The sequence below is a fragment of the Procambarus clarkii genome, chromosome 19, assembly GCF_040958095.1.
Source record: "Procambarus clarkii isolate CNS0578487 chromosome 19, FALCON_Pclarkii_2.0, whole genome shotgun sequence".
NCBI classification, from domain to species: domain Eukaryota; kingdom Metazoa; phylum Arthropoda; class Malacostraca; order Decapoda; family Cambaridae; genus Procambarus; species Procambarus clarkii.
Window position 1 is genome coordinate 17,032,329 of NC_091168.1, and position 23,663 is coordinate 17,055,991.

The following is a 23,663-nucleotide window of genomic DNA, read 5'->3' on the forward strand; positions in this document are numbered from 1 at the left end:
TTATTATCATTAATTTCTGTTGGGAGCCTCGGAGGCTCCCTGGAGCTATCGGACTGATATTAGCTATATTAGTCTGGGGCTTCAGTCATGGTTAGGTACCCAGAAAGGTAAGCACCCCAAAACAAACCCCAACTGGTAGAAAATATCAACCCAAGACCAAACAGAGCCCAATAATCCCCCCCCCCCCTTTCCAAGAAAACAAGGTAACAAGTAAATCGTCATCAAACTGACGCGCTGCTCGTTCGCACCCTCCCCCTTCGACAGGAAGAGGGGGAGGCCCCCGCCCACCCGAGCCGGCCGCCTGCTTACCAGTTCGTTGACTGAAGCCAGCTGGGGCTGACGTCTACTTTGGACTCTTATTTCCTGTTAGGATTTTACCCTAGCGGTTGTGCCTTCTGTGTGTGTTGGGGCATTGTGCAGGAGTACCAGTACTTCAGGCTGCATGCACTTAGGGTTATCTTCCCTAGGCACCCTGTAAGTACAGTATCCACTCGATTTAATGGCCTATATGGGGCTGTACCCTGGTCGTTATTTCTGGGGCTCCTGTATTTCTGAAGTTAAGATGTCAGTAATTTTTCAAGTAACATCAGGTAGGATATATTTTATACTCTTTAACAAAGATTAAATAAAGTTCATTGTGTAATTGTGTTCCAAGTTAGTTTGTGTTAGTGCCCATTCTATCACAGGTTGCAATTAATAATTCCTTCATATGACAAGTTGGATAACACAAGTGGACAAGTAGACCACACAACAAGCGAACCATATTAACCAAACACTTCCCTCCCTCACCACCACTCTTCCCTCACCCCCACTCTTCCCTCACCCCCACCACCACCACCCTTCCTCACTGCTCTATCCCTCCCTGCCTCTCCCCCTCAATTCCTCCATCACTGCCTCTCCCCCTCAGTGCCTCCCTCCATTACTGCCACCAATCCATCCCTCAATGCCTCCCTCCATCACTGTCTCTTCCCCTCAATGCCTCCCTCCATCACTGCCTTCCATCCCTCCCCCCATCACCACCTCTCCCCCTCAATGCTTCACTCCATCACTGCCTCCCACTATAAAACATGTTAATGATTAATAATGTATACTAATATACGAAAATAACATTTTGGCATAAATATTTTACAACTAAGATTAAAAATTTTAATACAGATGGGTGAGATCAGGTTTGGCAACCATCACGTGGTTAGCAAACCTTCCCTCCTCTGCCTGCCTCCCTCACCACCAACATCAACACTCTCTGCCTGCCTCCCTCACTATCACCATCCCCAAACACTTTCCCTGCCTGCCTCCTTCACCACCACCACCCCCAACACTCTCCCTGCCTGTCTCCCTCACCACCACCACCACCCTCAACATTCTCCCTGCATACCTCCCTCACCCCCAACACCACCCCAACACTCTCCCTGCCTCTCCCACTCAATGCCTCCCTCCATCAATCATTGCCTCCCGTCCCTCCCTCAATGCCTTGGAGGTCGGTGGCCATGTGAGGGCCCGCCAGTGTCAAAACAAACCCAATACCGACCTTTGGTAATATCGACAGCCAGACCGGTATATGAGCCTCCAGATACCAGTCTCTCAAATCGGTCGTTATTACCGGCAGGTCGGTATAAAAGAGGCCGTTAAATTGAGTGGATACTACTTTTTTTGGCACATCTTTTGGGTCTCGGGATTATTTTCCCTGGAGCCTTCAGGTTCTTACTCCCATAGGGGTTGCTGTTGCTTGGCATCAACTTTGCCCTTGGGGTCAGTGGGGGTCTTGGTGCTTTTGTTCGCCCTGGGTAAGGAGTGTTTGTTGTTGGTTGGGGCGCATGGTGCTGCACAGCTCTCGTACTAGTGACAGTCGTCTCTTTCTCTGGCCCCCCTGTTGTTGTGGTGCACTTTCGTGGTTTTCTTTTCATTCCATTTCAAGTTCTTTTCTGCCTGGTGGAGGGCTGCCTGCCTTCCCATTTGGTACTCCTAGGTTCCGTTTGGTGGTCCTCCACTCGGTCCCTGAGGTTGCTTCCTTCATAGGGGTCAATTTGCCCAGAAAATAGACAGGGTTCAACTAGCTTTGCAGCACCAGTGCCTGGGCTTCCTGTTGGGATATCTCCCCCTGCAGGCCCTGGAAACCCCAGTCGGGGCTCGGGTGACTATAGATGTCTTCCAAGTCCCATCTCACATGTGCGAGTTTGCAGATTGTTCGTTGCCCTTGTCTCAGGGTGGTGATCATCTGTTTTGCCTCTGTCATGCTGCTTGTGTGCGGGACTTGTTCCCTGCTCATTCTCCATTTTACCCATTCTTCTTCGGGAGATCTTAGGGGTCAAGCGGCTATCACGTTGCATGATAGGTTTTGTTGTCGCAACAGGTTGGTCGGTTGGTCTCCTGCTTGAGTGCCCCGGGACTGTCCTGTTTTGGTTTTAGGGACCGAAACCAGCTGGGGTTGACTTCTGTTGACTTTGGGGCGTTGGTCGTTTCGACCTTGGTTCAGTCTGTGCCCTCGAGTCCTTCCCTGGTTGGTGTGGTATGTCCTGCTACTCCCTCCCTGCTGTCGGCTCCCAAATGTCTGAGTGTTTCCGAGTTGGGGCGGGGTTTAGTTGGTGATGAGACTTGGGTGGCCCCAGGGTCTGCACCATTTAACCACTTAACTGTGCCAACTGAGTATTCTCGGTCGGCGGGAAACTGCGCCAACCGAGAAAACTTTTTTTGATTTTTCAGTACCAATTCTAAATGTGTACGAGGTTGGTTGTGTACGAAATGGACTCTTAGGACCTCCAGTGAGAGGCAGCCATCTTGGAAAAAATTCCCAGAATGCCCTAGGGCTGCTGGCTGGGTTAGTACTGGGTGAGCAACCATGGGTGGCGCACGAGCCTCTGGCTCCCAAACACCTGTCCGACGCGGTGTTGAAAGATAACGCTCTGTCGGTGAAATTCAAATCTTATTGTTTGAAGAACATAAGGGTCATAATATTGGTGAAGCTAGGTGCAATAAGGACCCAACACAAAGGTCGGATGCAAGTGATACAGCACCTATGAGGACGATATAGAGAGCGTATCCAGTTGTAGCTCTGAGCGTCACCCTTGCAATCCTATGCTATCTCCAATTTATTTAGATGATACATAGATGAATCGTTTTCTGCGTTCAGTGATGATGCATCTGATACAAGTAGCGTAGATGAACAGTGTTAGCGGCTTCCATGGTGGTGTTTTCCATACAACCCGTTCTCGCAAATTCGTAAAGTCAATATTGACTTATTAACTACGTGCATAGGTGATATACTAAACATAATAGATACCCCTTAAAAAGATTCATAGAAAACACCGACCTTACCTAACCTTGTTAGTATCTTAAGATAAGCATCTTATTGCTTCGTAATTACAATTATTACTTAACCTATACCTATTATTGGTTAGGTAATAATTGTAATTACGAAGCAATAAGATGCTTATCTTAACATACTAAGTAGGTTAGGTAAGGTCGGTGTTTTCTATGAATCTTTTTAAGGGTGTCTATTATGTTAAGTATGTCACCTATGCACATATTTAATAAGTCAATATTGACTTATTAAATTTGCGAGAACGGGTTGTTTCCATAGATATTTTCAAGAATACCTAAATCTCTTCCTAACTGACGGACACTCTTTGAGGCTAGCTGAATCTCTTTCTGACTGACGGACACTCTTTGAGGCTAGCTGAATCTCTTCCTGTGTGGGACCATACAAAGCGATCTTTTCAAGACTACCTTACAAATTGATCTTTTCCTATAATCATTTCAATACTACCTTATGCTTTACAAGCTTGGCTGCATACAATCTACAAGTACTAAAGCCAAGGGTGTACACGAGTGCATTATTTGCAAGCACACAGAATGAAGAAATGGGAAGCGAAAATTTATCTGTACTTGGTGCAACGTGAGCAAAGTCGTGCTGTGTACCATGGACTACTTCATTGATTATTACTCGCTTCCAAAGTACTAAGTGTGTAATACAGTGTGTTACTGTGTAAATAGTGTGTGAAACTGTACATATTGTAATTTTAGTGAATTTTTAACAGGTAATATTGCAACAATAGACATTTATTTTGGACACATTACTGACACATGTATCACAGTTCCATGGAACATTATGAACGTTCTACTGTATACATAGTGTAAAGGACACAAATATGCATCATATACGATAAAAAAAAAACACATTGGAAATACATCAAAAAAATAATTGAAAATATATTTGTGGCAACACCCGGTGCTTGAATGGCCCGCTCGACCGTGTCTGGGCGATTCACGCTTGGGTGACCAGGCCCTGATGACGTCACAGCGCACCTTGTCCACGTCTCCACAGCCAAAGTAAGTGGAATTTGGTTTTTATTTTTACATAGACATGTTCAGGGAAGGGAATTTATCATTTTACGAAGAAAAAATAATTTGGGGGGAACACTTTATTTCATGCGCACTGGGGGAATTTCACAATAAACTCAGCGCAGCACGATGGTTAATAAGGGAAGGGAGGCCTTTGAACCTGATCCTCCCGCCGAGGCTTCTGGGTCTTCCCAGCAGACCTCCTTCTTTGTTGCCGTTTCTTCAAGGATGGAGGGCGTTGAGGACAGCTCTGCCCCGGGGCCTTGGCTGGGGGTTCCTGGGGCTTTGGGGGGGAGAGCCCACTAGAGCGTTTGGCCTGTTTGCCCCTGGCTTGGGCCTTTGGGCCTTCTGAACTGGGGTTTCTTCCTTCCCATCTGCTTTGGTTTTCCCATATTTGCTGGTGGGATTTATGCACCTTTGCATCTGGCACATCTCCTTTTGGCTGGTGTGTTAATGCAGTTTTCGTGGTGTGTTTTGGCAGCCATATTACTTTACTGAGGGTGCTTCCTCGCCCGGCCACCTAGGTGGTGCTGCCTCTTGTTTGTTTATATGTGGCTGGTGGGTGTGTGCGCGCACTATTTTGGGGGCGTTTTTCACTTCCCTCTTGCGATATTTCTCCCATTGCCTTATCTCGAGTTTGAGTTCTGTCTGCTCTGTTAGGGGTATGGATTGCTTTGATTTTTCTGCTTCCCTGCTGAGAGTGTTGTTGGTTGTTTGGGTGAGGTGGTGCTTCTCTCGCTGTGCTTCTCTTGTAGTGCATGCGAGGGGTCGTGTTTTGGCTCTTTGAGCCTGCCTCTTCCTTGTGTTTTCTTGAGGTTTTTCAGTTTGTGGCCTGGCCTAGGCTCTCCCTCCTGCATTCCCTTTCCTTCCTCGTCTGTCTCTGGGTAAGTTCTCTTTTTAGTTCTAGGGCTCTTGTTGGTGCTCAGTTGCCTCCAGTGTCCCTTCGTGTGGTCTGCTAGTCTTGAGTCATCCCTATTTCCTACCCTGTCTCGTTTGCATTGGCACCTTTTTTTCTCTCTTCCTCTGGAAGTTTGGGATTTGGGGGTTCTTTTCTCCCCCTTGGTACATGTTGTTTGCTTTCCAGTTCATTCCTCAGGACACCACTTCTGCTGTGCGTTCTTGGGTCTGTCCTTGGTTACATTGCAACTGCTGCTTGATTGTCTTGTTCTTTCTTTGTGGCATCCTACCCTATCTGTTCCCCTAGGAACTTTGTGGGTGATGGTCTTGTCTCACGGTCTTGTGTTTCCTGACAATGGTTCAGGGTAGCTTTCTTCGGGCCACCGATTTTGTGCCTGGTGCCCATACCATGTATGCTCTCCCAGCTACCATGCCTTTGGAGCTCTGTTTCTTGCCAGTTTTCTGGCCATTTTACTTGTGGGGCTTTTTGTCAGGTCATGTGCCTTGCCCTTCATTCTTGTTCTCTTTCTGGACACCTGTTGACATTTTTCATTTCCGTGGTGCATTTTCCCCCGGCAAATGTGGTAGGGCTCACCCGGGTTCATTTTAGGGTGCCCTGGGGTTCCTTAGATTCATCCTTTTGGAGGTTTTCTTCCCATTGGATTCCTTTTGGGGGTTTGGGAGGCCCTTGGCGCGTTCCTCCGGTGTGACCCGATTTTACCTCTGGGTTGGTTTTAGATTTGTTTCCGTTGGGAACCTCTTACCTTGCTGGGGGCGTTTCGAGGTTCCGGTGCCTTCCTGGCTGGCAGCCTCTTGGATGACTGGTTGGTTTGGGCTCCCAGCCAGTCAGCATGTCTGCTCGCCAGGGGGTTTGATTCTTTCCCAGCTCGCCGGGTTCGGGTTCCTGGTGAACTGGAGGCAGTCCCATTTGGTTCCGTCCCAGGTTTGAACCTGGTTGGGCCTTGTCTGGGATTCTCAGACTGCGTCCATGTCTCTCCCTCCTGCAGCGTTGCTCTGACTGCAATCCCACCTTCGGCTGTTCCTCAAGGGGTCTCAGGTTGCTTAACCCTTCCACTGCTAAGGGGTCCTGAGGACATTTACACCCCTGTGTGCAAGAAAAAAAAATCTAAAAAATTATTTCATCTTCTAAAAATGTTAATTTGTGTTCCCTGAGCAAGGGAAAAATAAAAAAAAATCGTAGGTGACATATTTTGGGCACAATTGACCAAGGAAGTCTGACAAAAAGTGGGCGTTGACAGAGCGGTCGTCAGAGCCGGTCAGTGTCACCCAAGCTGACAGGTGGGAGTTGCCACAAAGATATTATCACTTAATTATTTCAATGTCTCTGATTGATTTTTTCTTAGTTTTTTGCAGTAATATTATTCAATAATGTGTATTGTAATATATTTATATAATAAAAGTGGTGAATAATCGCTATACTCAAAAGTATGGTGTGCATATTATTGATTCAATTATTATGTTCATAAAACAATAAACAAATAGTTTTGCTGCTATTGCACTCTATACATTGCCCGAAACGCCCGAAACGCATTGCGTAATAGTGGCTTTAGGCATTGTATGTACTAGCTCTATCTATATATCAATCCATTAATGTAACATCACTTGTATGTATATACCTTACCTGAATAAACATCTGAATCTGAAACATCTGAATCTATACGCATGTTATATATAAGTATCTGCATGTTTTGTTCACCATAACAAACCACTAAGTTGGTATTGAGTCGAAAAACGAGGAATGACCGCCACACACCAGCCAGCCACTCATTGCCACTCCCTCAACAATGCCTCACTCGCCCACTTTTTCCTCCCACCATCCTGTTTTATATTTTATTTACAATATACAGACTTTATATATAAGAATCTACATGTTTTGTTCACCACAACTGGACAACTAAGCTGATACAGTTAGTTCAGGCACTAAGAGTCGTCGCTACACACACAGTCAGCTGGTGGCTCCCTCACTCCTTCAAGGTCACACACACTAAAGTTTTTCCCCAACAATACTGTTTGTGGTGTTATTACACTATATACAGATGTTATATATAAGTATGTATATGTTTTGTTCACCACAACTGTACAGCTAAGCTGATATAGTTAGTTCAGGCAATAAGAGTCGTTGTTATACACACAGTCAGCTGGCGGCTCCCTCACTCATTCAAGGTCACACACACTAAAGTTTTTCCCCCAACAATACTGTTTGCAGTGTTATTACACTATATACACATATTATATATAAGTATCTACAAGTTGTATGCACCGTAACTGTACACCTAAGCTTGTAGAGTGCCCAAAGAGCATAGTGGCCACCCTTTACACATCCAGACAAATCATGCAGACGACGTCACCTCCGTCACCCCAATGGCTCCTCCCAGCATAATCCTTTTGCTGTTATTACACTAATACACACATTATATATAAGTACAATGGGGCCTCGACTTCCGATGCTAATCCGTCCCAGAGACGGATCGGAAGTCGAAGCGAATTTTCCCATAAGAAATAAAGGGATTTGAATTAATCCGTTCCCCACCCTCCAAAATATTAACATAAAAATACATTTTATACTGAATACAGTGTTTTTTTATAACAACAATACAGTACCAAAGTTTCTCTTACCTTTATGGAGGGCTCTTGATGGCATATGGAAGATGGTGATGGGGGAGGAGGAGAGTTGTTACTGTTTGGAAGGGGAGTCCCCTTCCATTATCACATCAGGCAGTGATGTTTTCTCTGGGGTACTCTCTCTCCTACGTTTTGCCTGAATACCACTAGGACCTGGTTGTGGTTCAGTGCTTGTTTGTCTCACTACAAATTTGTCAAGAGAGATTTGTTTTTCCATTCGTTTTAACATTTGTCTGTAATGATGCATCACTTTAGCACCCATAATGTCCTTTTTCTTAGCTAGTATGGTGGATATCGTTGACTGAGATTTGTTGTACTGCCTAGCCAGTTCACCTACCTGCACACCATCTTCATATTTACGAATGATCTCTTGTTTCTGCTCTATGGTCATTCTTACATGGGATCTCATATGTTGAGCTTTACCACTGACTTTCCTGGGACTCGTGGCGTATTATATAATAATTACTTTAATGTTCAAAATGCAAAAAATCACCACAAAAGCAGAATTTCTTATAGGCGCGATCGTCACTAAGCGGGTAGCTGTAGTAAACTGAGGCAGGTCGGACCGCGTGACCGGGAACCACGTGCTCGGCCGACCCGAACGTGTACCAACAAATATCGGATGTCGAGTCGCATTTTTTTATGAAATTTATATCGTAACTCGAAATTATCGTAAGTAGGGGCAATCGTATGTCGAGGTGCCACTGTATCTACATTTGTGTTCACCATAGAGAACCACTGAGCTGGTATGGTGAATGCAGACAATAACAGGTGACCACACAGTCAGTAAACGATGCAATCTCCCTCCATCCCTCAGCATCACTCCTCCTACAGCGCTAGTTATCACAGCAATCTTGCTATTACCACAACCCTGGTTATTTATATCACAGTCGGGGGTCATCTGTAATATTGTCATCGCTAAATAATAGCAATTATATATTTTGACATTTTTCAGCGATGCTGTGGTCACAAGCTGAACAGCAATGCTGTTCGCTCATGCTGCATGTGCCAGCCTTGGTTGCTCCAACAGTACTGTGGCTCTCACACCTGAGAATATTGCCCATGATTTAAAAAAAAAAATGGAGTCTGTTTACAAGAGCCCTGAGGAAGCTAATGTGAACCCCGTGTAGCCGCAGGCCATTTGAATCATGCCTGGCACCCTATGGCGTATATATACACCATGCGCACCGTGGAACATGTTACTCATGGCGTGTATATACGCCATGCGCAGCTTAAGGGTTAACCACCGTGCTGCGCCGAGTTTATTGTGAAATTCCCCCTGTGCGCATGAAATAAAGTGGTTCCCCAAAAATTATTTTTTCTTCATAAAATGATAAATTCCCTGAACATGTCTATGTAAAAATAAATACCAAATTCCACTTACTTTGACTGTGGGGACGTGGACAAAGTGCGCTGTGACGTCATCAGGGCCTGTTCGCTCGTGCGTGACACGCCTAGACACGGTCGCGCGGGCCATTCAAGCACTGGGTGTTGCCAAAAATATATTTTCAATTATTTGTTTTATGTATTTCCAATGTGGTTTTATTTTTTATTTTTTTTATTGTATATGATGCATATTTGTGTCCTTTACACTATGTATACAGTAGAACATTCATAATGTTCCATGGAACTGTGATACATGTGTCAGTAATGTGTCCACAATAAATGTTTATTGTTGCAGTATTACCTGTTAAAAATTCACTAAAATTACAATATGTACAGTTTCACACACTATTTACACAGTAACACACTGTATTACACACTTAGTACTTTGGAAGCGAGTAATAATCAATGAAGTAGTCCATGGTACACAGCACGACTTTGCTCACGTTGCACCAAGTACAGATAAATTTTCGCTTCCCATTTCTTCATTCTGTGTGCTTGCAAATAATGCACTCGTGTACACCCTTGGCTTTAGTACTTGTAGATTGTATGCAGCCAAGCTTGTAAAGCATAAGGTAGTATTGAAATGATTATAGGAAAAGATCAATTTGTAAGGTAGTCTTGAAAAGATCGCTTTGTATGGTCCCACACAGTAAGAGTTTCAGCTAGCCTCAAAGTGTGTCCATCAGTCAGGAAGAAATTCAGCTATTCTTGAAAATATCTATGGAAAACACCATCATGGAAGCCACTAACACTGTTCATCTATGCTACTTGTATCAGATACAGCATCACTGAACGCAGAAAACGACTCATCTATATAAATTGGAGATAACATAGGTAGGCAAGGGTGGTGCTCAGAGCTACAACTGGATACGCTTGCTGAATCATCCTCATAGGTGCTGTATCACTTGCATTCGACCTTTGTGTTAAGTCCTTATTGCACCTAGCTTCACCAATATTATGACCCTTATGTTCTTCAAACAATAAGGTTTGAATTTCACCGACAGCGCACGATCTTTCAACACTGCGTCAGACAGGAGCTTGGGAGCCAGAGGCGCGTGCGCCACCCATGGTTGGTCACTCAGTACTAACCCAGCCAGCAGCCTTAGGGCATTCTGGGAATTTTTTCCAAGATGGCTGCCTCTCACTGGAGGTCCTAAGAGTCCATTTCGTTCACAACCAACCTCGCGCACATTTAGAATGGATACAGAAAAATCAGAGTTTTCTCGGTTGGCGCAGTTTCTCGCCAACTGAAAATACTCGGTTGGTGCATTTAAGTGGTTAAGCAACTGTGCAGAAGTTTGAACTTCTCCGTGCTGATTTACCCACTGGATTGGGTTTGGATTCGGCGTCTGTCATGGTTCCTTCGGGGCCGTCCTTTCTCTTGCTGTTTTTTCTCTATTGCTCTCACTGGGTTCTTCCACCGAGGCCTTGCGTCGGTTGCTGCATCTCTGGCTTCCTCTTCAGATTTTCCGTGGTTCATTGCCTTGGCATCTTCCGGAACCCTCGCTCAATGTGTTCACGGACGCCTTGTCTCTCGGCTGGAGCTTCATGGCCATTGCTTACCTAGCTGGCCAGAAGTGTTAGGCTCCATCGGGCTCAGAGCACAGTGCAGGAGTTTGCAGCAGTGTGGCTTTCACTGCGGTGGATTCGGCTCACTCAAGGCGCTATGATTCTGCTTCATTCAGACTGTGGTGGTTCATTGCTTGACCTGTGAAGCGTCTCTTCTGTCCTTTTTTTTTTTTTGGCTTGTCACCTTGAGTGGCTCTTCTGCCGACTTCTCGGGGTTTGGCTCTCCATGCAGTTCACATCAAGGGGTGTGGCCAATGTCCTGGTGGATGGCCTTTCTCTGTTCATTCCCTGTCCACAGACTGGACTGTCAACGCTGACTCCTTTCGTTGGCTTTGCTGGACGTTGAGAGGTGAACCTCAACAAAAAGAGGTGGACTTCTTTGTGTCGGCGTGGTCGAGGCATCTCCCGATATGTGGCGCCCTTCCCCAACTACGAAGCCGTTGCGGTATATGCTTTTCAGCAGGACTAGTCAAGGTGAGGTTACCTGTACCTCTTTCTCCCAGTCCAGCTGTCGCTTCGCTTTCTGGCTCGGCTGGAGACCTATCAGGGAAGGGTTCTCCTCCTGGCCCCATGGTGGGGGTCACAGCCTTGATTTCAGGCGCTGCTTGCTCGGTGTCCAAATCCAGGGGATTTTCCTCGGCTCCGCCTTTTTCAGCAGATCGGGCCGGTGAGGTACCGAGCTGGTTCGATCTCCTCTTCCGCTCTTTACGTCTGGTATTTCTGACGTGTGTGTGTGTGTATCACCACTTATATTATGACTAGGTGGCTTCTGACATGGTGTCCCACCTGAGGTCTTCTCGGTGACAGTATGAAGTCTCTTTGTGTTCTTTTTGTCACTTCCTTTCTCTTCGTAGGTTGACTTCTGTTTCTGTTCGTGTTTTGTACTTCCTTTCTCAGCTCTTTCAGGAAAGACATCTTGTGCCAAATACTGTCGCCTTTTATCATGCGGCACTGGCAGAGCCGCTCCAGCTCGCGTTCGAGGAGAATGTCATTTCGGCTCCGTTCCATAAGATTTCTTGTGTGTTTTTCCACCTCCGGCCCACTCATGCGCCATGTGAGCCATCCTCGTCTTTGGATCAGGTACTCTCTCTTCTCCTTGGTTTGTTATGGCCCCTTCAGTCCAAGATTGTATTCAAAAGGCTTTGTTTTTGTTAGCTTTGGCCTCTGGGGGTCGAGTCAGTGAGCTTCATGCTCTCCTCTGGCACATTGGTTTCTGCTCTTTCGGTCCTGGTGGACATTTTTTTGTTTGCTTCTGTCTCCATCTTTTCTGGCGATGAATGAAACATGCTTCCGGAAAGGTCCATAGATTATTGATGCTTCATTGGTTAGGCCAGGGGGTGCATCGTGTTTTGTGTTCGGTTGTGGCTGTATGCCGTTACTTCTGCACCTCGGGTTCTGTGTCCAGGGACACTATTTGGGGTGATCCAATGTCCCTCATTCCCTGTTCCAGGGCTCGGGTCTTTCAGGTCGTCCTCAGGGTTATCAAATCTAGCAAGACTGCAGTGTACCCTCGTGTTCATGATGTTTTAAAATTTGTGGCTCTCGCTGCTGTTTTAGGGAACTTGTCTTAGGCTGACATTTGGGCACAGGAGTTTTGGAGGTCGAACAGGGTCCTGGCTGCCCATTATCTTGTGAGCGTTCAGGGCCCTTGCTGGTTGTGTGGCCTTGGGCCGTCATTTGCAGCCAGTTGTCCCATCTTCGTCATGAGGCATGTGGTGCTTCTGTCTCCTGGGTAAGTCTCTCTCTTACTTACCTTTGGGAATCTAGCTCCAGGGAGCTGATGGGGGAAAAACCAGCGTTGAATGTAATGAAATGCCATTTTCGGGGTGAGCCCCAGAGGCTTCCTGACAATTCGGTCAGCATTTTTTCTTCTATTTGCACAGTCTCTGAACTGGTGAGCTTTCAGCAGGCTCGGGTAGATGGGGGGAGGGGGGCCTCCCACTCCCAAAGAGGGGAAGGGGGGGCACGAACGAATGGCGAGTCAGTTTGATGACGATTTATGTGTTACCTTGTTTTTCTTGAGGGGAGCTTTAGGCTCTGTTTGGTCTTAGGTTGCAATTTCCTACCAGTTGTGGTCTCTCTTTGAGTGCCTTACCCTGGTCGATGGCAGACATGAATATACTCTGAGTGTAGTTTTCATAGGCCTTTACTCTTTTCGCCTGTGAGGGAACCAGGTTCTAGCTCGTGATTCCCAGTAGGCATAAAAACTCCATATGACAGAAGCCCCAAACTAATGTAGCTAATATCAGTCCGATAGCTCCAGGAAGCCTCCGGTGCTCACCCAGAAAATGGCATTTCATTACATTCATCGCTGGGTTTTTTTGCGGCATGCAGTTCATCAGAGATTTTAATTCATTTCATAATTACAAAATATTGAGGGTGAACTAAATTTGCAGTTCTTCTTCAAATTTTTTGTTTAGTGGAATGTTGATTTTGGCAAATTCACAGCACAAACAATATAATTGTTTAAAATCAATTACTGGAAAGTTTTGTAATATCTGTAAAAATGCATTTCTCCAATCTCTCCTTTTACATAATTCCTGTGAGAGACAGTCCAGCATGATTCATGTCTGCTTGCATGTGTAAAGGAAGAAATGTATATGTTTATCACTCAAATTTGTTCAGTAATATGCTTATTGTTTGTGATGTGTCTATATATATGAACACATTGTATTGAAAAGGTTGAGAATAGCTTTAGCTACCTCATCCCTTTTTACCTCAATAAACTTGTTTCAATTCATGTCTGTGTGAGAGCCAGCCCAGCATGATTCATGTATATGTGAACCAGCCCAGCATGATTCATGTCAGTGTGTGAGTCAGCCCAGCATGTTTGATGTGTATGTATGTGAAACAGCCCAGCACGATTCATGTCTGTGTGAGAGCCAGCCCAGTATGATTCACATGTACGTGAGAGATCCAACCCAGCATGATTCACTTTATAGTTAACTAAATATTTTTCATGTTAAAGCTAACCAACCTAGTATGTGGGATTAAAAATTTTTCAGTCGCTCCTTCTCAAATCAACACTAAAGGCAGTTAAAATCCTTTGAAAAGATTGTACATGTTTGCAAACCTTTGAAGAATGAAAATTTATAGGAGTCCAAGATATCAGGAGTACATAGGTTGTCTGATCTGCTTTTTTCCTGACTACACCTGCAAGTAATATCAAGTCATTTCATATATATATGCCATATGTGCAATTCATATTCACATGATGATGAACTACTTAGTTATTAAAAGGAAAAGATGTTTCCTTGGGCAAAGGGCACAATTTATAGATTGCTTCAACCCAGAGGGAGTTAGGCATCAGATACATAGCACAATCCTATTATTGTGAATTTTGAGTCTAGCCACTCAAAATCAATTTATAGAAAGGATTCTGTTGACTGAAAGTCTGCATCATTTATTTATTCTGAGACTGGCTAGATAATTATGGCACCAAAGGACTAGTGATAAATGCAGTACTGAGAAAGGATTTTTGTAATGCCTCTCTGTCTTTAATGATGACTTATTAAAAGATAATCTTCAACTTAACATACGGTGAATGGGATACTCTTAACTTAATGAGAAAAAGCAAACAAATTGGACAGAGGGACATACCTGACCAACTGAATGAATATGAAAGTTCACACAGAACTTTATATTCTAAAGAACGACTAAAGCAACTGGGGAGTAGGTTGAAGTCCATATCAGACACTGGAAAATTACATGCCTTGCACATAAACATGTATATTTATGGATATAAATCGCATGATACACCTTGGTAAATGACGTATTTGGCTCACAACTATGGTCATCTCATAGAAAGTGACTTGTTAAACAAAATTCCTCAATCACTCCCTAATGATGAAAATAATAAAACACTTCCGTGCTCGCCTGAGATCCCATTCGAGCATCTGTGTAAGTGTGAACCAGTGAGTATGACTAAACCACGCTTAGATGCCTTGTACTGAAAATAAAAAAAAAAACATGTGGCTACTCAGCATAAATGATTTGTACCAATACTTACTTTTCATACATTGATATTAGTTACAACTAACCCATTCATCCACATTCCTTCCACACGTGGATGAATCAACATAGCTCAGTGTTGATGCATGCCTGTGGCAGCTGACGTTCCTGGTGATGACTGTGGCAAATGTGTTCTTGATGGTGATAATGTGTGCTCTTAGGTAGCAATACTTAAGGTGAAGAATTATTGGGGTTTTAAGGTCGTGCATCATAAGGACTCCATTCACAAAGACTTACTGCAGGATGCTGGTGTCAACAATTTCACCCTCACATATTTGGCTTGGCTTACTGGTAACTTGTAACTTGTTCATTCGAGTAATAATAGTTGTATGTATGTATTAGCATTTGATCAGCAGTTGGGAGATGATATCCATTCTACCCCACAACTTCCCTGGATGACAGTAAGGAAATATGACGAGTAGAGTTTGGGGGCCTTTGATTTCATTTTGTTATGTAGATACGTAAGTGCATGTGGGTGTGGCTTGAGTCAAGAGAAGAAAGATCAGCTGCATTCTTATCTAACAGCCACACCAAGATGTTGCTCCTGACTTGAGGAAGCTGCCCCAGCCTACAAAAATTCTGAAGGTTTCTTCCTCGTATTACCAATCAGGGTTTAAGAGTTCATAGCCCTGGCTGTGGCTCATGGTGGCACCACTAGTTATCTCCTTCAATATAGGAATGCCATGAGGTGGAATATAGACATCTCTTTGTTTACTAGGTTATCAGGGCCAAGAGTTAGGACCTTCCAATGCTGCACCTCGCTCCCTTGCCCATTATCTCACTCTTGATACAACCCTTCCCTTCCCAATTACACCAAAAGGAATCATTTCTGTGCATACTAAGGGACCCAAGTCAAGTTTACTCCTGAAGATATTTTCTGATTTTTTTTATAAGCATGTTTAACCCTTAACCCTTAAAGTGCGCATCACGTCATATGACGTGCTGGACGTTGTTCCAGTCAACTGTGCATCACGTCATATGATGTGTTGGAGTACTACGCAAGATTTAAACAGCCCGCGGATACACGGGGTTCACCACACCTTCATCAGGGCTCTTGTAAACAGACGCCATTTTTTTTTTTAAATCGTGGGCCAAACTCCCGGGTGTTATTGGCCTCAGTATTGAGTGAGCAACCAAGCCTGACGCACGCAGCATGAGCTAACAGCACTGCTGTTCAGCTTGTGACCACAGCATCGCCTAAAAATGCCAAATTATACTTGTTCATGCTATTATGTAGCGATGATATTATTACAAAAGACCCCTGACTGTGATAAAACTGACCAGGGTTCTGATAATAGCAGGATTGTGGTGATATTTAGCGCTGTGCGCCATGGAGGGAGGAGTAATGCTGTGGGAGGAAGGGTGGTGGCGATGTCTTTTGACTGTGTGTGGCCACCTTTTATTGACTGCACTCAGCATACCAGCTTAGTGGTTCGCTATGGTGAACACAAATGTAGATACTTATATATAACGTGTGTATAGAGGGTATAAACAGCAAGAGAAGGTTTGGAGCCGCCATTTTGGTGAGGGCGGTGGCATCGTCTGCACGACGCCACCGTGCAGTCGACGGTGTTGTTTACTGGTTACCACGATGGTCTTTGGGCACCATACCAGTTTATTTGTACAAGTATGGTGAATAAAACAGATAGATATTTATATATAATGTGTGTATATAGCATAATAACACCACACAGTATTGTTGGAGGAGAAATATTAGTGCGTCTGGCCTTGAGGGCGGCCACCGATCAGCTGACTGTGTGAGTAGCCACATCTTTGTGCCTTTACTCACCATACAAGCTTAGATGTACAGTTATGGTGAACAAAACATGTAGATGCTTATATATAACGTCTGTATATAGTGAATTATAGCAAAAACATTATTGTGGGAGGAGAATGTGGGTGAGTCAGATGACTGGAGGGAGGGTGGGAGTGGCTGGCTGGTGAACGGCAGTCACTCCTCGTTACTTTTTGACTCATAATAGCTACCTAGTGGTTCGTTATAGTGAACAAAACATGCAGATACTTATATATAACCTGTGCTTATAATGTAATAACCGACAAAGTATTTGTTCACTGATTGATGAACATAATTGAATCAACAATATGCACACCATATTTTTGAGTACAGCGATGATTCACTCATTTTATTATATAAATATATCAAACTACACACTATTGAATAATATTACAGCAAAGAAGTATGAAAAATCAATCAGAGACATTGAAATAATTCGGTAATTATCTCTTTGTGGCAACTCCGGCCTGACAGCTTGCGAGCAACAGACCGCCTGGGACGCATGCTGAGTCAGCGCCTATAATTTGCCAGACTTCTCCGCCCTATAGCGGGCAATATATGCCACTTATGATTTTTTTATTATTTTTCCCGTGATCAGTGAACACAAATTAACAGGTTAGGAAGAAAAAATAATTTTTTTTTTTTTTTCAAAATGACATGCGCCTGTGGGGATGACAGGATATTAACCCTTAACATGCTCGGGGTCTAATATCCTGCTATCCACACAGGCGCATGTCATTTTGAAAAAAAAAAAAATTTTTTTTTTTTGCTAATCTGTTAAGTTCTGTTCACTGATCACGGGAAAAATAAAAAAAAAATTCTATTGTACTTACTTTTGTTGCAATAGAGCCGAGAAGCTCTGCGATGACGTCACAATCTGCATGGTCGCTCATGCAGTACACGCCCGGGAGATGTTGCGCGCGGTCCTCAAACAGCCAGAGTTGCCACAAATATATTTTCGCGCTATTTATTTACAATGTCTAAGCGCATTTTATCTAATTTTTTTTCACTAATTGTGTTTCAAATACTGTTTGAACATATTTTGTATCAATAATTGTTGCATATTTGAGTATACACAGGCGCACACAAATGTTTTCAATTACGGCAATATAATATGTCATTACAGTCTATTATATTATATGTTCTGCTTATATGTTTACATATTTACACACTCGCACACGCTATACACACTTTGAAGCACACTTAGAAGATTTCTAGACTGTGGTAGTCATTGAAGCAGTCGACAGCACATAATGGGATACCACACGTTTCACACCATGTTTGCACAAGCTTCCGTTTCTTGTCTCTACGTGTCGTTGTTTTACACACCAAGCAATCACGTTGGGCTATTGCACGCTTCACACCAGGTGGCAAATACTTAAGTTTGTGTGCTAGGAAGCCTTCAGTGTGAGCGAGGCGTGGAGTACCAGCATGCTGCAACAGTGGGTTTATGATGGGCCGCTGAATACCTGGGACATCTTTTGCAAACTTTCCTAATAACTGTATTGCAGCATCAAATACAAAGTCACGGAAAGTGGGCTTACGTCCAGTTCTCACAAGGTACATGTTGAAACAGTTCAGCATGCTCATGTCCACAAGATGGAAGAACACTTTTTTCGTCCACCTACATGTCTTCCGCACACACTCTGCAGTGCCAATCATCATGTCTGATTTATCAATCAACCGCATGTTGATATTATAGTCTAAAACACAGTCTGGCTTATATAGTGGTGCGTTTGTTTTATGGCTCACTTTCCCACTGTTCACCATTGTTCCATCATGAATTGTTGTCAACAAGTTCACCTCTCTTTTGTCTTTCCACCGAACTGACAGAATGTTATCACTTTTCCTTCTCTGACACTCACCAACTGCAATGTCGTTGTCAAACACAGGCATTTCCCTTCGTTGTGGCTTTACTGTACCAACCAATCCGGTTCTATTTTCTAGCAAGAACCGAGCTAGCAAGGGACTTGTATAGTAATTATCTGTGTATAAAATGTGTCCCTTGTTCATCCACGGAGCCATGATGGTCTTCACTACACTCCCCGAGAATCCATGTTCGTCGTTACCGGGAATGTCTACATCACTAGCCGAGTACAGAATCATGTGTAACACGTATCCTGTCTCACAATCACAAAGAACAAAAAATTTCAGGCCAAATCGGTTTCGTTTTGAGGGAATGTACTGTTTGAATGGAACACGTCCCTTGAAAAGTATGAGAGATTCATCAACCACCAGCTTCTGTGCTGGTACGTAAAAATCTCTGAATTTTCCAATAACATCGTTCATGTAGTGCCTCACTCGCCACAGTCTATCATCAGGTGTTCGGTCCTGAACACTTCCAAAATGTAGACACCTGAGGAGTATCTGAAACCTGTCTCGTGACATATATTTCCCGAATAAAGGTGTTGGTATTGTCTTGTCCTTGCTCCAATAGTCATTTATTGCATGTTTGTGACAGTGCTTCATCAACAAACAGAGTGCCAAAAACACATACATTTCCGCCACTGTGGTATTTTTCCAACGCTGCAGTCGTGAAAATTCTGTGATTTCCCTCTCAATCAGGTAAGCAGCATGCAGGTTCGTTTGGTGTACAATGTATTCCATGAGTGGTTCATCATAGAATGCTGTAAAATATTCCATCTCAGCCATGTCCTCACCTTGATTAGGGAAAAGGTTTGTAATCCCTACATCTTTATCGTCAAAGTGAGGAATATTAGGAATAAAATCGTCACCATCACTCCACTCAAGTACACCAGGCGTCCTGTGAGATGCAGAGGAAAGACGGCGAGGAAGCGATGCATACCGGCGACCAGGAGCTGAATACCGTCTGCGAGAAGCACGGCGGCTACGTGCACGTGAGGTGGGTGCACGTGAACACGAGGGTCTTGGTGCCTCATGTGGTGCCATGCAGTGGCGCTTGGCTGGGCGAGATGCTGCTGACGCGACAATTTCTCGCCCAGTTACACCACTGGTACCAGCCACAGGCTCAATAAAACTTTGATCTGAGTCACTAAACCCAGAAAAGGAGTCACCTCCCTCTGACTCGTCACCCTCAAACAGAAAATATCCACAGGAACTGTGAGGTCGTGGTAGAATTGGGGTAGAAAATGGGCGAGGAGGCATGGGAGAGCGTATAGGCCTCGCCATGGCATGGCGGTCATTCTCACTTTCACTGCTGCTGCTACTATCTCCCGACAACTGTGTATAATCCTCATCGTTGTCTGAATCGTCAAACACACTTTCTTCACCTTCAGAGAATAATTCGTGGGCTATTTGCTCTGGGGTGAGGGACTGAGTGATGCGTGCTCGTGAGGCGTTTGACCGTGCGCTCGCCATGGTGACTCTCGCTAAACTGAGGCCTCCCATGCCATCGGAGCGTGAGCTGGATTTTTTTTCAAAATGGCCGCTGTTTACTAGAGCCCCTGGGCAGCGTATGGGACCCCCAGCTACACCGCGGGCCATTCAAATCGTGCGCGGTACCCATACACTTCATATGAAGTGAAGCGCAGTTGACTGGTAAAACGATTTACACTTCATATGAAGTGATGCGCACTTTAAGGGTTAAACCCCGAGCATGTTAAGGGTTAAACTGCGCAAATCATATATATATGCTTTCAGTGACAAAACCAAGACTGCACATGTCATATACAGTGGAACCTCTATTAACGAGTTTAATCCGTTCTGGCACCGAGCTCGTTACCTGGAAAACTCGTCTTAAGAAACAAATTTCCCCATTTAAAATAAAGGAAATAAATTTAATCCGTTCCACTCCCAAAAACATCCATACTTGTATGACTTTTTTATGTAAATATAATACTGCACATGTAAATATAAATGTTTTGTTGTAGTGTTTTAATATTTACTTTACCTTATGAAGAGTAGTTGCTGGCTTGAGGGAGACGATGGGGAGGTGGGAAGGAGGAGAGGGGTTATGGTGTGGAAGGAGAATCCACCTCTGAGTCAGGCGGACTCTCTCTTCTTGGGAATTTCACCCAAATTTCATTTCAAATATCACACAAGGATGCGTTAGACCAGCACCAAATAAAAAACTATGTCGATTATACTCGTTGTGTCAACAATATAATAGTCTTACCACAAAGATACAATACAATGCCGTTTTCTCAAATAGGCAATGTGGTTATTAAAGAAAACAGAAATTTCATGGCAAACATGTATACAATCCCCAAGTCGATCGGATAAGAATTGGATTTTATAGAAATATTTGCTCAAATGACGCTTGAGCGCGGTGTTTGGGTGCATTCAAGAGAAAAAAGTGTCACGTTCAAGCGACATATACCTGCGAAAGTGATAACACTTTCATAAAGTGTTATCACAAAGTGATAAATTAATTAAACATTTTCACACACCGGGTTGTCACTGCTTTATCAGGGCAGCTTTTCCAAGAATGCGTTCACCTTTTCAAACATTCCAAACACTTCCCTGATCTCAGTGGAAGAGGCAGCATCCTCCCTTACCTCCTCATTCCCTTACTAATGGTGTAAATTGTTGATGAGGACCTGCCATACTCCCTTGTGAGATCAGTCATACAGACACCACACTCATGCTTTGCTATAATTTCCTTCTTCATATCCACAGTAATTGTGTCTTTCTTCCTCTTGACAACACTATCTTTAGCAAGCAGCTTCTTTGGAGACATCGTGTGATACAAATTGTAGTCGCAAAACCACTAAAAACCCAAAGAAAGCTCAAATAAATCCAGAGGGATGCTTGTCGTGTGCGATACAACAACAACACTGGCGTCGGAGGCGTCCGAGAATTTTCGAGAACCCGCGAAATGCTAGGAAGCACCATGTGGTTTTGCTCGTTAATAGAGGCGAGCTCGTCAATAGAGACAAATTTGCTGCGAGTGGCTTGCTCGTTACTGGAAAAACTCGTTAATAGAGCCACTTGTTAATCGAGGTTCCACTGTATATATATATATATGATTTCGTGTCTAGCGCTATAATTTAAATGCCCCGTCTGGGATAGGGGCAGCTATAGTGCAGCCACGACAGATAGTTGCCAGATGCCACCTAGAAAAAAAATCCAGGCCAACATTCTTGGGTGTGAGAGCTTAAGTATTGAGCAAGCCACCAAGGCTGACGCATGCAGCACGAGCTCACAGCACCGCTGTTCAGCTTGTGACCACAGCATCGCCTACAAATGCCATAATAAATATGTTCCTGCTATTATTTAGCGATGATAATATTACAGAAGACCCCTGACTGTGATAAAACTGGCCATGATTCTGATAATAGCAGGATTGTGGTGATATTTAGCGCTGTGCTCCATGGAGGAAGTAGTAATGCTGTGGGAGGGAGGGTGGGGACACAGTCAGAAGACGTTGTCTTCTGACTGTGTGTGGCCACCTTTTACTGACTGCACTCACCATACCAGCTTAGTGGTTCGCTATGGTGAACACAAATGTAGATACTTATATATAACGTGTGTATAGAGGGTATAAACAGCAATAGGAGTATGTTGGGAGCCACCATTTTGGTGAGGGAGGTGCGTCATCTGCACGACTTATCATGTTATTTACTGGTGGCCACTATGGTCTTTGGCCACCATACCAGCTTATTTGTTCAGGTATGGTAAATAAAACAGGTAGATACTTATATATAATGTGTGTGTATAGCGTAATAACACCACAAACAGTATTGCTGGAGGAGAAATATTAGTGCGTCTGGCCTTGAGGGCGGCCGCCACCAGCTGACTGTGTGAGTAATTACCTAAGTGTAGTTACAGGATGAGAGCTACGCTCGTGGTGTCCCGTCTTCCCAGCACTCTTTGTCATATAACGCTTTGAAACTATTGACAGTCTTGGTCTCCACCACCTTCTCACCTAACTTGTTCCAACCATCTACCACTCTGTTTGCGAAAGTGAATTTTCTTTTATTTCTTCAGCATCTGTGTTTAGCTAGTTTAAATTTATGACCTCTTGTTCTTAAAGTTCCAGGTCTCAGGAAATCTTCCCTATCAATTTTATCAATTCCTGTTACTATTTTGTATGTAGTGATCATATCACCTCTTTTTCTTCTGTCTTCTAGTTTTGGCATATTTATTGCCTCTAACGTCTCCTCGTAGACCGTCCCCGGAAAAAAAGTTTGTGAAATCGGGCGGCACGTAGACCATCCCCTGGAAAAAAAGTTTGTAAAACCGGGGGTGCGTAGACCGTCCCCGGAAAAAAGTTCGTAAAACTGGGGGCACGTAGACCGTCCCCAGAAAAAAGGCTCGTGACACCGGGGGCACGTAGACCGTCCCTGGAAAAAAAAACCGGACGGTCTATGTGCCTACTTCCACTACTACAAGGTAATAACGATTCAGAATTACCTATAAACAGAGTAGCTACGTCTTTGCACCTTTACTCACCATACAAGCTTAGATGTACAGTTATGGCGAACAAAACATGTAAATACTTACATATAACATCTGTGTATAGTGAATAAATGCAAAAACAGTATTGTGGGAGGAGAATGAGGGCGAGTGAGGTGTTGTTGAGGGAGGGAGTGGCAACGAGTGGCTGGCTGGTGTGTGGTGGTCACTCCTCGTTGCATTTTGACTCACAATACCAACTTAGTGGTTCATTATGGTGAGCAAAACATGCAAATACTTATATATAACCTGTATATATAGTGTAATAACAGCAAAACTATTTGCTTATTATTTTATGAACATAGTTATTGAATCACTAATATGCACACCATAATTTTGAGTACAGCAATGGTTCACACATTTTATTATATAAATATATTGCAATTCACTCTATTGAATAATATTACTGCAAAAAAACTAAGAAAAAATCAATCGAAGTCATTGAAATAAGTAGGTAATAATATATTTGTGGCAACTGCCGCCTGACAGCTCGAGCGGAGTTGACCTCGTCTGGCGAAGGCTCTGTCAATGCCCCTTTTCTGTGGGGAGCCCCTACAGCTCCCTGGAGCTTATTGGGCTAATGTATGTTATATTAGACCGGGACCTTAGCTAAGGAGTTCAGACCTACCAGGGACCAGTGCTAGAA

The 23,663-nt window shown here is 43.9% G+C and overlaps 1 protein-coding gene across 2 annotated transcripts in view; it reads left to right on the forward strand.

Annotated features, from left to right (window-relative positions):
• The window catches only part of uex (metal transporter uex), a 674,542-nt gene that overhangs the window by 614,282 nt on the left and 36,597 nt on the right, over nt 1-23,663 (forward strand). The gene's annotated exons all lie outside the window — the stretch shown is intronic.